General features: G+C 40.7%; 1 protein-coding gene across 1 annotated transcript in view; it reads left to right on the top strand.

Annotated features, from left to right (window-relative positions):
* The window catches only part of atxn10 (ataxin 10), a 188,734-nt gene that overhangs the window by 136,203 nt on the left and 40,379 nt on the right, over positions 1 to 12,152 (top strand). The gene's annotated exons all lie outside the window — the stretch shown is intronic.

The raw sequence follows: 12,152 nt of genomic DNA, 5'->3' as shown, positions 1-12,152 counted from the left end.
AATGATGTAGGTAAGGTGAGTGAGGGGGTCCTGCTTAGAGAGTTCAGGGAGTTAGGAGTGAAGCTGAAAGGCAGGACCTCCAGGGTGACAATCTCGGGATTGCTACCTGTGCCACGTGCGAGTGAGGCGAAGAATAGAATGATTATGCACATTAATACGAGGCTGAGAGCAAGGTGCAGGAAGGAAGGGTTCAGGTTTTTGGATAATTGGTCTTTGTTCCAGGGACATTGGGATCTGTTTCGAAGGGATGGTCTACATCTGAACCGGAGGGGTACTAACATTCTTGCAGGAGTATTTGCCAGTGCTGCTCGGGGGGGTTTAAACTAGATGTGCAGGGGGCAGGGATCCAGATCCAGAGGGTTGGTCAGAAGGTACATTGGGTTAAATGTGTACAAGGTTTGGGTGATCTTGAGAAGGTCATCAAAATTCAGGGTGCAATTTGCCCGATGGAAGTTCAAGGAGCTGGGTTAGGTACAGTAGACAGTGTTTTAAGCAAAGAGAGGAGGAATGGGCTAAGAATTCTATACTTGAATGCGCGTAGTGTCAGAAATAAGACAGATGAGCTTGAAGCTCAGATGAAAATGGGGAACTACGATATTGTTGGGATAATGGAGACATGGCTGCAAGGGGATCAGGCCTGGGAATTGAGTGTACCAGGGTATACGTGCTATCGTAGAGACAGAAATATGGGAAGAGGGGGTGGGGTGGCCCTGTTGGTGAGGAATGAGATTCAGTCCTTAGCAAGAGGTGACTTGGGAACAGGGGAAGTGGATTGAGTTGAGGAACAGTAAGGGTAAAAAGACCCTAATGGGTGTTGTGTACAGGCCCCCAAACAGTAGCGTGGATATTGGGTACAAGTTGATTAGGGAGTTAACATTGGCATGTGCTAAAGGTAATGCAGTCGTTATGGGAGATTTCAACATGCAGGTGGACTGGGAGAATCAGGTAGGTGCTGGACCCCAGGATAGGGAGTTTGTGGAGTGTCTAAGGGATGTATTTTTGGAACAGCTTGTGCTTGAGCCAACCAGGAACGAGGCTATTTTGGACCTGGTGATGTGTAATGAACAGGAATTGATAAGTGATCTTGAAGTAAAGGAGCCATTAGGAAGTAGTGATCATAACATGATAAGTTTTTATCTACAATTTGAGAGGGATAGGGGCAGATCAGAGGTGTCAGTGTTGCAATTAAATAAAGGAGACTACGGAGCCATGAGGGATGAGCTGGCCAAAGTTAAATGGGCGGATGCCCTGGCAGGAAAGACAGTGGATCAGCAGTGGCAGATATTCTTGGGCATAATACAAAAGATGCAAATGCAGTTCATTCCAATGAGAAGGAAGGATTCAAAGAGGGGGAAGGGGCCACAGTGGTTGACAAAGGAAGTCAGAGATTGTATAGCATTAAAGAAAAAGAAGTATGACAGGGCTAAGATGAGTGGGAATACAGATGATTGGGAAAGTTTTAAGGAACAGCAGATCTTAACTAAAAAAGCAATACGGAGAGAAAAAATTAGGTATGAGCTCAGTCTAGCCAGGAATATAAAAGGGGATAGCAAAAGCTTTTTTAGCTATGTGAAGAGAAAGAAGATAGTTAAGAACAATGTTGGCCCCTTGAAGAATGAATTGGGAGAAATTGTTATGGGAAACAGGGAAATGGCAATAGAATTTAATGCATACTTTAGATCTGTCTTCACCAGGGAGGACACAAGCAATCTCCCAGACGTATGGATGGGCCAGGGTCATAAGATATCAGAGGAATTGAGACAGATTGACATTAGGAAAGAAACTGTAATAAGTAGACTGGTAGGACTGAAGGCTAATAAATCCCCGGGTCCAGATGGTCTGCATCCGAGGGTTCTAAAAGAGGTGGCTCAGGAAATTGCTGATGCATTGGTAATCATTTTCCAATGTTCCTTAGATTCAGGATCAGTTCCTGAAGATTGGAGAGTGGCTAATGTTGTCCCACTTTTCAAGAAGGGAGGGAAGGAGAAAACGGAGAACTATCGCCCTGTTAGCCTAACGTCAGTCGTGGGGAAGATGCTTGAGTCCATTATTAAGGACGAAATAGTGGCACATCTAGATGGCAGAAATAGGATTAGGCCGAGCCAGCATGGATTTACCAAGGGCAAATCATGCTTGACTAATCTGTTGGAATTTTTTGAGGGTGTAACAAGGATGTTAGATGAGGGTAAGCCAGTAGATGTTGTGTACCTAGATTTTCAGAAGGCATTCGATAAGGTGCCACATAGGAGATTGGTGAGTAAAATCAGAGCTCATGGCATTGGGGGCAGGGTTTCAACATGGATAGAAAACTGGTTGGCAGATAGAAAGCAAAGGGTAGCAGTGAATGGGTGTTTCTCAGACTGGCTGGAGGTGACTAGTGGGGTACCACAGGGCTCTGTATTGGGACCACAGCTCTTTACGATTTATGTCAATGATTTAGATGAGGGCATTGAAAACTATATCAGCAAGTTTGCTGACGATACTAAACTGGGTGGCAGTGTGACATGCGAAGAGGACGTTAGGAGAATACAGGGAGACTTGGATAGGCTGAGTGAGTGGGCAGATACTTGGCAGATGTCATTCAATGTGAATAAATGTGAAGTTATCCACTTTGGAAGCTGGAACAAGAGGGCAGAGTATTGTCTGAACGGTGTTGAGTTAGGTAAGGGAGAAATGCAAGGAGACCTAGGAGTCCTAGTTCACCAGTCAATGAAGGTGAATGAGCAAGTGCAACAGGCAGTGAAGAGGGCAAATGGAATGTTGCCCTTTGTTACAAGGGGAATTGAATACAAGAGCAAGGATGTTCTTTTGCATTTGTACAGGGCCCTGGTGAGACCACACCTGGAATATTGTGTACAGTTTTGGTCTCCAGGTTTAAGGAAGGACATTATGGCAATTGAGGAAGTGCAGCATAGATTCACTAGGTTGATTCCTGGGATGGCAGGGCTGTCTTACGCAGAGAGATTGGAGAGATTGGGCTTGTACATGCTGGAATTGAGGAGATTGAGAGGGGATCTGATTAAAACGTTTAAGATAATTAAAGGATTTGATAGGATTAAGGCAGGAAATATGTTCCAGATGTTGGGAGAGTCCAGTACCAGAGGGCATGGATTGAGAATAAGAGGTCAGTTATTTAAAACAGAGTTGAGGAAGAGCTTCTTCTCCCAGAGAGTTATGGAGGTGTGGAATGCACTGCCTCGGAAGACGGTGGAGGCCAATTCTCTGGATGCCTTCAAGAAGGAGCTGGATAGATATCTGATGGATAGGGGAATCAAGGGATATGGGGACAAGGCAGGGACTGGGTATTGATAGTGAATGATCAGCCATGATCTCAGAATGGCGGTGCAGACTCGAGGGGCCAAATGGTCTACTTCTGCACCTATTGTCTATTGTCACTTGTTGGATCACTATCTGGAGCTGCCCTTGCCTGTGTGCTATTTTAAAATATGAATCTCCTTGATTACAATGTCACTTTCAAATTGGAGGCTATATTAATAAATGGAATCACACTAGCCAGATAAAGTCCATTGTGTGATATTGCAGGCAAACAATCTCTGGTCTCAGTGCCAATTATTTGCCTTTACATTTATTGAACACCTCTCTTGCTAATAGCAACATAGGATAAGTTCCTACTTTTAGTGTGGAAGTATATTATTCTAACTGGAGGTCTGGGACCAGTTGTATCCAGTTTATAATAGAGCATTTCAATGTGTTTGCTGCTATTACTCTTCCAACAAATTGCTTTCAAGCATTTGTCGGACTTTACTAAGATCAGTATAAATCTGTTTAGTGAATGTGCATTTATACTCAAATACCATAAGATATAGGAGCAGAATTAGGCCCATCAAGTCTGCTCCACCATTTCATTGTGGCTGATCCAATTTTCCTTTCAGCCCCAATCTCCTGCCTTCTCCTCGTATCTCTTTATACCCTCACCATTCAAGAATCTATCTATCTCTTCCTTAAATATACATAATGATGGCCTCCACAGCTGCTAGTGGCAAAGAATTCCACAGATTCACCACTCTCTGGCTAAAGAAATTCCTCCTCCATTCTAAAAGGACGCCCTAAAAGATGTTATTTGAGGTTATGCTGAGGGTTTACCTTTTGTAAAAGCAAGGAGCATAGTACGTTACTGCTCATAATACTAACCTCAGTAGTATTATCTTATATCAAGCTGACTCATTCATGGGACAGTAAGATGCTGCTAAATTTCTTGAAATTCAAAAAATATCTCATTGGACTGATCCAGATGATTAAAAGGCCTTGTAACTTGGTAGACTGGATTCAAAATTAGCTTTGCTATAGAAGGCGGTAGTGTGGAAGTATGTTATTCTAACTGGAGGTCTGGGACCAATTGTATCTGTGCTGGGACTTCTGTTGTTTATGCGACAATCCATATTGTGCTAAGGTATAGAGTAAATGACAGGATCCTTAAAAGCATGCATGTGCAGCGGAATCTTGGGCCTTGTCCATAGCTCCCTGAAACTCCCAACTCATGTTGTTAGGGTGGCAAAGAAGGAATATGGAATGCTTGCCTTTGTAGTTCAGGGTATTAACTATAAGAGTGAGGAAGTCATGTAACAGCTGTATATAACTTCAGTTAGGCAACACTTACTGTGTACAATTCTCGTAGTCCCAATACTGGTGGGAATGGGAAGGATGCAGAAGAGGTTTACCAGGATGCTGCCTGGATTAAAGAGCATTACCTATAGCAACTAATTGACTAAACTTGAATTGTTTCCTCTGAAGCGTTGAAGGCTGAGGTTGACACCTGCTGAAAGTGTTAGATCTTCACACTTTTTTGTAGATTTTTAATATTATATGAAGGTCTTTGCATTTCCATGCATACTAGATCAAAGTGTTCAGTGTATTTTTATAATTATACATTCATGTGAATCTTATTGGAACAATTGACCTGCATTCTGCCTTACCTTACACAGATAAGAGGTACACATTATCAGTTTTGCTTATCAGCATGTTAATTCATTGTGAGAAAAATATATTCAAATAAAATACATTTTTGTTGTAACAAAAAGCTAGCACTTAATGTAGTCCTGAATGAAGCCCTAAGGTAGCTTAATGTACATTTAATAAAAGTTATGTAACTAAAGTATTTCCTCAAAAAAAATGTTGTTGATGTCGCATGTGTTAAACACCAGTGACAATTTTGGCAATTCAGTTGTACCCAAAATCTGGTACAACTGATCAATCACGTGGGGCCCAGTACTCAGTTCCAGGCCTCTGTTCTTGATGGTTTGTGTTGTAATCAGTGGTGGGTGTTGAAGCACAGACCATGTAGTTAGTTAGGTGAGGTTTGTATCTAAGCTGCAGAATGGGTACCAGGTGGGGTTGGAGTATCAGAACCTAGGTGGAAGGTTGGGTGATAAAGTAGGAGCTGTAGGAGCATCAGAGCCAGTCACCACATTTGCAAGTTGGGGAGATTGTGGGTAGGAGTGCAACTGGTATACTTGAAAAATGAGAAATGAAATCAGAATTATGGTTCGGGGGAAGGTGAAGGGGGGGAAGATATTAATGAATGGAGGTATGTAATTCATTTTATGGGAAGATCAGGTGCCCAAAGATGGTCGGTCCTAGGTAATCATGCTACGTGACCCCTAAAATGTTTCAAAAGAAGTTTTACACCATGAATCACTTCATCCCATGCATGGCTGCTGGTACACTGCCCCTGTTCAAATTGAAATATCTGTTTAAATGACAATGATGAATATGCAGTTGGAATCTAATGGAACACAGTTCTGTCAACTTCAGTGAAGTCATTCTAGAAAATGTTGGGGTTTTTTTGTCCTTTATAGTAATATTGATGCACTTTTACAAAACATTCTGTAGTTCAAGTTGAAGAATGTTTTACGTGTTTCAAACTGTAATGCGATATGAGAAAGGTCTGAAATTGAACCTTTGTTCTGAAGATCAATAAAAGATAGTAGCCTCATAAAATATATTTTGTTGAAAATACCTAAGACTTTTCAGTACAGACATGCACATTTTTAATATAATAATGGACAAAAATTTGTTGGAACAGGCCCTACCTTAACTTGCATACCAGTAATTTCTGTATTACATTGCCTCAGGCCTTTTCAATCTGAAACTTCTCTCAGCTTCTTTGAGAATGAAGGCTTGTTTAGGTGAACATGCCTCAAAGTAAAATACTAAATGCTTTGTATTGAGCAAAAAATTCTACTCTTAAATGTAACTTGCAGAATGTCTTAAGGTTATGAAAATAGATGTTTTTCAAATCTTGTATTTTAATTTTTATGTTGTAACACTTTGGCATATTTTGAGGCAAGTGGATCAACTTTGTCAGGCCCAAAGTTCAGGCCACATTTTACTTTATAGAAAAAAAACAAATTGGCATGCATTTGTTTCTGTGGCAAGCACAGGAGAACGTTTAACCAATCCAGACTCATCTCACTATAAAGGCACACACACATTGTTACAGTTCCCTTGTCTTTTGTCATGGTCCAACTGCAATGGTGACCTAGTTACCTCAGTGGTCAGCCTTGCAACTGTGCTACTTTGATTTCATACACTATTGTGCTACTGTCATGACTAACCAAGCTTGGTATTTAGTTCTGGGCTAGCTCAGCACTTATTTTCAGCCTACATGCCATTGCTTTTTAATAATGGGTTATAATGCAGAGGAAGAGGAATCCATTATCTAATGCCTCTGTTCTCTGTATAGCACTGTTGGAAAAAGCTAATTTGCAAAACAGGATGGAGAAGTCTGGATTCTGTTTCCATATTGCTCTCTACATCTTAAGTATATGATTGCTGATCAAGAGAGAGATGTCAATGTACCAACATTAGGACCATGAAAAATGTAAGAAGACTATGTCTTGCTTTTTTAGTTTATGTATACAGTAATTCAAGATGTTGACTGGTCCCTTAGATTCCCACACCATATAAATCAAAATAGAAACAGCTGGAAAAGTTTAGCAGGTCAGGCAGCACCTACAGCAAGAGATTCAGCTCCAGGACCTTCTTTAGAACTGGAAAAGAGGAAACAATTTAATTTTTAGTAGCAAGGAACATAGGAGTGGATGGATAGAATATTTCTGATGTGGTGAAACCAAATGAGTTGATGTTAGTTAGGATCCAGCTGCTATTTTTGTCTTTTATGTGTTGGTAATAGCAGGCCAAGCTAAACTAACAGTGGGAGAAAATAAATCTGAACCAAAATGCAAATGGTCAAGAATAGCCCACCCTGAAATGGACAGAAAAAGAGCAATTTATCTAAAGTAGAATTTAGTATTGAGTCAGAAATTCTGCACATTCTTAAACAGAAGGTGAAATGGTGTTCCCCAGGCTTGCAGTGGACCTCATTGTAGTAATGCAGTTGGCCACAGACAAAGGCTGGAATGGATTGGGAATTAAAGTGGCAGGTAACAGGGAGCTCAGGATTACTGCTGCAAACTGAACACTGAGGTTCCACAAAACCATAGTCCAATCTTTCACAAACAAGAGAAAGTCTGCAGATGCTGGAAACCCAAGCAACACATGCAAAATGCTGGAGGAACTCTGCAAGGCAGGCAGCATCTATGAAAAGAGAACAGTTGAGGTTTTGGCCGAGACCCTTCCGCAGGACTGCCCAATCTTTGGTTTCTCTGACATAGCCAGTGGGGGGGGGGGGGGGTCATGTTGTGAATACCAAATGCAGCGCACTTATTGAAAGAACTCCGAATGAATTGCTGCTTCACCTGGAAAGACAATGAAGGAAAAAGGTGAAATGTGTTGTATCTCCTGTGGCAGAATGAGAAAAATAATTTAAATGAACAAATATCTTCAGCATTGCAAAGTATCTTAAAGTCCTTCATATCAGTAGTGCAAATCAAATTTGATGCTGACCTAAATGCCAAATTAGGCCAGATAGCCAAAAGCTTGGTTAAAAAAAAGTGAATACTAGAGGAGTAATGAGCAGGAAGGGAATTCTTGAGTTTAGGGACTTGAGAGCTAAAGCTATGTTCACAAATGCTGAAGCCTTTAAATTTAATGATAATCAGGAGACCAGAACAAAAAGAGGACAAATGGAGGATTAGTAGATATTATGAGCAGTAGGGAAGCAAGGATAAGAATTTAGCCAGACACAAATGCTTTAGGGTCTCAGCAGGTCAGGCAGCGTCTATGGAGAGGAATGACGTTTTGGGCGGAAACCAAAAGGAAAGGGGAAGAAGCCAGAACAAGAAGATGGGGGGGGGGGGGCGGTGGAGGAAAAGAGAACAAGTTGGAAGGTAATAGGTGAGACCAGGTAAGGTAATGAAGTGAGAGGCTGGGAAATGATAGCTGGAAAAGGTAAAAGACTGAAGAAGATGGAATCTGATATGAGAGTAATTTAGGCTATGACAGAAAGGGATGAAGGGCCCCACAGGGAGGTGATAGGCAAGTGAGAAGGGGAAGAGGGGAGCCTGTGCTGGAGGGAGGGGAATGATTGGGGATAATATAACGGCAACATTTATTGGCAGTTCAGCACCGGCATTTGCCACTCACTTGCCTGCTAAGTGTGCACTTATCTTTAGCTGACCTTAGTGATAGTGTCTTCAATTAAGTCAGCAAAGTAGAGCTTTCTGGACATAAGTAGTATCTTGTCAGGTCCAGAACAAGCCCATCACAGAGAAATGAAGAAAAATCATTGACTATTGGCTAAGCCATACTCACCTGCTAAGCCAAATGTCAAAGTATTTGAATGCTTTGAAGTGGTATTTAAAAAAAACCCTAAACCAATAAACAATATGTAATTAAACTCAATTAGTTTGAAAGAATCCCTCACAGCAATTAAAATAAATTGAGTAGCAATTCTAATTACATAGCCAATGCAAATTCTGCAAACAGGTTCCCTACTTGGGTGCAAGGGTATTGCTTGGAATTGGCTGCTCCTTCCTACTGTAGTTAACAAGTCCCTGGCAGATTCCTGTCAAGAAGTTGGGATTTTCAGCTCGTCATAGGAAAATTAATTATATATAGAATTACTGGTATTTCTCGGGAAAATATTCCCTATTTTATCGGTATTGATATAAAAATGAAGTACTGCATACTGGAGGACTGTAAAACAAAAACAAGAAGTTGGAAATATTCAGAAAGTCAGACTGATCCACAGAGAGAGAGTCAATGAGTTCTGGGTGGATGACATTGAAAGTGACTCTTGTGCTTTTAATGACTTTGCCCACTAGTACTGTGACTGGGGCAGAAACCTCATTTACTCAATTCATATGTTTATCTGGATTGTATATCTTCCCTCACGTGTATTTAGTTACTTTTAGTTATATGTTTAGTTACCTTCGTTCTCGGTTTTTAGAGGGGATCTGGTTTAATCTCTTCTGGCAGCTTTGTGTTCCTTCAGCTGCAGTTACCTTCATTTCTCTCGCCCTTCTCACTGAGCAAGTAACAACCGTGTTCACTATGTGTCTCCATAAACCAAACACAAACATACAAGTTATTTACCATGGAACAGCTTCTAACAACGTTTGGAATTTGCATTTATTTTACAAACAGGCCTCCAACCCCAGGACAGACTGCCTCATATATATGTTGACTGCATGAGGGTTGTGCAACAGATTTTTTATATATAATAATGCCAAGTGTTATTGTGAAACACACTGAAGAACATACTTGCATTATCAATATCCTAAAGCTACAATGTGTTAACAAAGAGGAAACTAGGTAGCGGTTTAGAGTACTTGGGAAGGTTTTTGTCACTCATTATCTGTGTGGCTGAACATGGCTCCAATGCCATATACAAATTTGCCAACAACACCTCCGTTGCTGGTCAAATCATTGACTTCAGAAAGACAAAGGGAGTTTGAGGAGACTTGGTGTTTCTCAAAGACTCTTGCAAATTCCTACAGATGTACCATGGAGAGCATTCTAACTAGCTGCATCACCATCTCATATGGAGGAGTCACTTCAGAGGATTGGAAAAAGCTACAGAAAGTTGTAAAGTCAGCCAACTCCATTGTGACTATTAGCCTCCCCAACATCAAGGACACCTTCAAAAGACAGTGCCTCAGAAAGGTGGCAAGCATCAGTAAGAACCCCCATCACCCATTGCTACCATCAAGGAGGAGATACAGGAGCCTGAATGCACACACTCAATGTTTCAGCAACTACTGATTCCCATCTGCTGTCAGATTTCTGAATGGGCAATGGATCTATGTACACTACCTTACTTTTATTTTTTGTTTTTATTTGCTTTTGTTTTGCACTACACATTTCATTTATTTTTATATATATTTCTTATTGTAGTTTATAGTTTTTAATTGTTATGCATTGCAATGTACTGATTCCACAAAACAGCAAATTTCACAACATATGCCAGTGATATTAAACTTGATTCTGAAGGAAGAACTGCCGACATCTCTGCTTACTTAGAAATTTATGAAAATGTGCATGTCACTGAACACTGTAACAAACTTCTATACCGATGTACTGTAGAAAATATCCTGACTGGTTGCATCATGGTCTGTTATGGCAATTTGAATGCGAATAATAGCCCTTTATATTTAAAGGAGTGTACCAAAAAATGTTTACAAGTTTGGCTACCCCTCAAAATTGATGATTCTATTATGTAAAGATGAATATAATAACTATCTCAATAACTGTGAATAGTACAGCTATAGAATCAAGATTGTAGCTTCTCTTATTATTCAGGATATGCTGGCCTGGAAATAGATCTGCACCTTTTAAAGTGCATTAAAGGATCATTGACCAGCATGCCAGTGGCCGTTTCAGTCACTGACTGGCATTTGCAAAACCCAACGGATCCATTACACAATACAGCTAATTCATGACTAGGGCTGGGCTCAAAGATGAAAAGAAAGGTGGCGTTGGGGGCCTGGGGATTTGGATGGAGACTGAGGATAGAAGCCAGGGGAGGGTTGACCTGAAATCTAAACTTTTTGGGCAGGTGCCTGGAAGTCACTGGGGTGAGACGTGCTCCAGGAGATTCTCTTTTAGTAGCAGTGAAATGAAAGCATGGTTGTTTCCAGGGTGTTCAGTGTCAAGCATTCCACAGAATGATGCCAGCCAGTTGCCCAGGCAATGCTTCAAAAGATAGTTGCACTGCAAATACACTAAGTGACCATCCCCTCTATGTAATAAAGTGGCCACTGAATGTACATTCATGGTCTTCTGCTTCTGTAGCCCATCCACTTCGAAGTTCAATGTGTTTTGCGAAAGTTGACTTCATGACTTCTAATAATAATATTTCATGAGACATATTTATTCTGGAAAGCAAATTAGCAATTACCTATCAGAATATATAATACAGAGTACAATGCGGCAACCAAATGGCCATAAATGCTTTTTGCCAAGTCCCTTGAATGGCCAAGTGCAAACTTTGGGAACGACAGAGAACGAGACTCGACATAGTGATTGCTTATAAATGTGTGTGTGTTTCTGGCTAAGATTTCTTTAAAATACTGGCATTAGTGGAAACTTTCTCCCAAAGGTCAAAATTCAATTTCATTTGTTTTGTCTTAACAATTCAAATTTTATATCACTTCAGTGATTTATCTCTTTAAACAGTTATCAGTTTTCTTGCTGGCAGTCATAATCACAGTACAGCAGAAGTACTTGCTTCTGTCCTGTGTCTTAAGAAGTCACGAAAGAACTGTGGTTGAGGATGATTGAGTTTTTTTTTAATCAAGTATTTTTCTCTAGTGTTACTGGAGAAGCTACATCAGTTATCAAGGCAGGATTTGTGTGTAATGTGCAGAGAATTGACATTAGCTTTTCCTTGAGGTGGTGGAAGCTATTTCTAGTCTATCCATTTGACTTTTAGTTTTTGCATATGTGAAGTTCCCAGTGGCACCCAGTGACAACCTTGTGCATGACTCTTCAAAACTGTGAAGATCTTAGATATACCCCAAAGGCAGGTTTTTTTTCTCTTCATTGGCAGAGCATGTTAGAGGACATTTGACCTTACAAACTTGCTGTAGGGCAGACATTGCAGAAGCAAGTCTGAAGCTTCAGGTTTTGTTTTCCTTATCCATTCCATACATTTTCTCACTTCCCCTCCCCATCCCCTAAATTCTGACTGCAAGGCCTGCCAGAAAATAAGATTATCTTCATGCATATTGCCAAAGGGGGAATAAAATGTCAGCACTGCTTTCTAAATGCAATACAACATGTTCCAATTT

Source organism: Hypanus sabinus, chromosome 8 (genome assembly GCF_030144855.1).
Source record: "Hypanus sabinus isolate sHypSab1 chromosome 8, sHypSab1.hap1, whole genome shotgun sequence".
NCBI classification, from domain to species: Eukaryota; Metazoa; Chordata; class Chondrichthyes; order Myliobatiformes; family Dasyatidae; genus Hypanus; species Hypanus sabinus.
The sequence above is the reverse complement of the archived record's forward strand: the minus strand, read 5'-3'. Positions and strand labels throughout refer to the sequence as shown.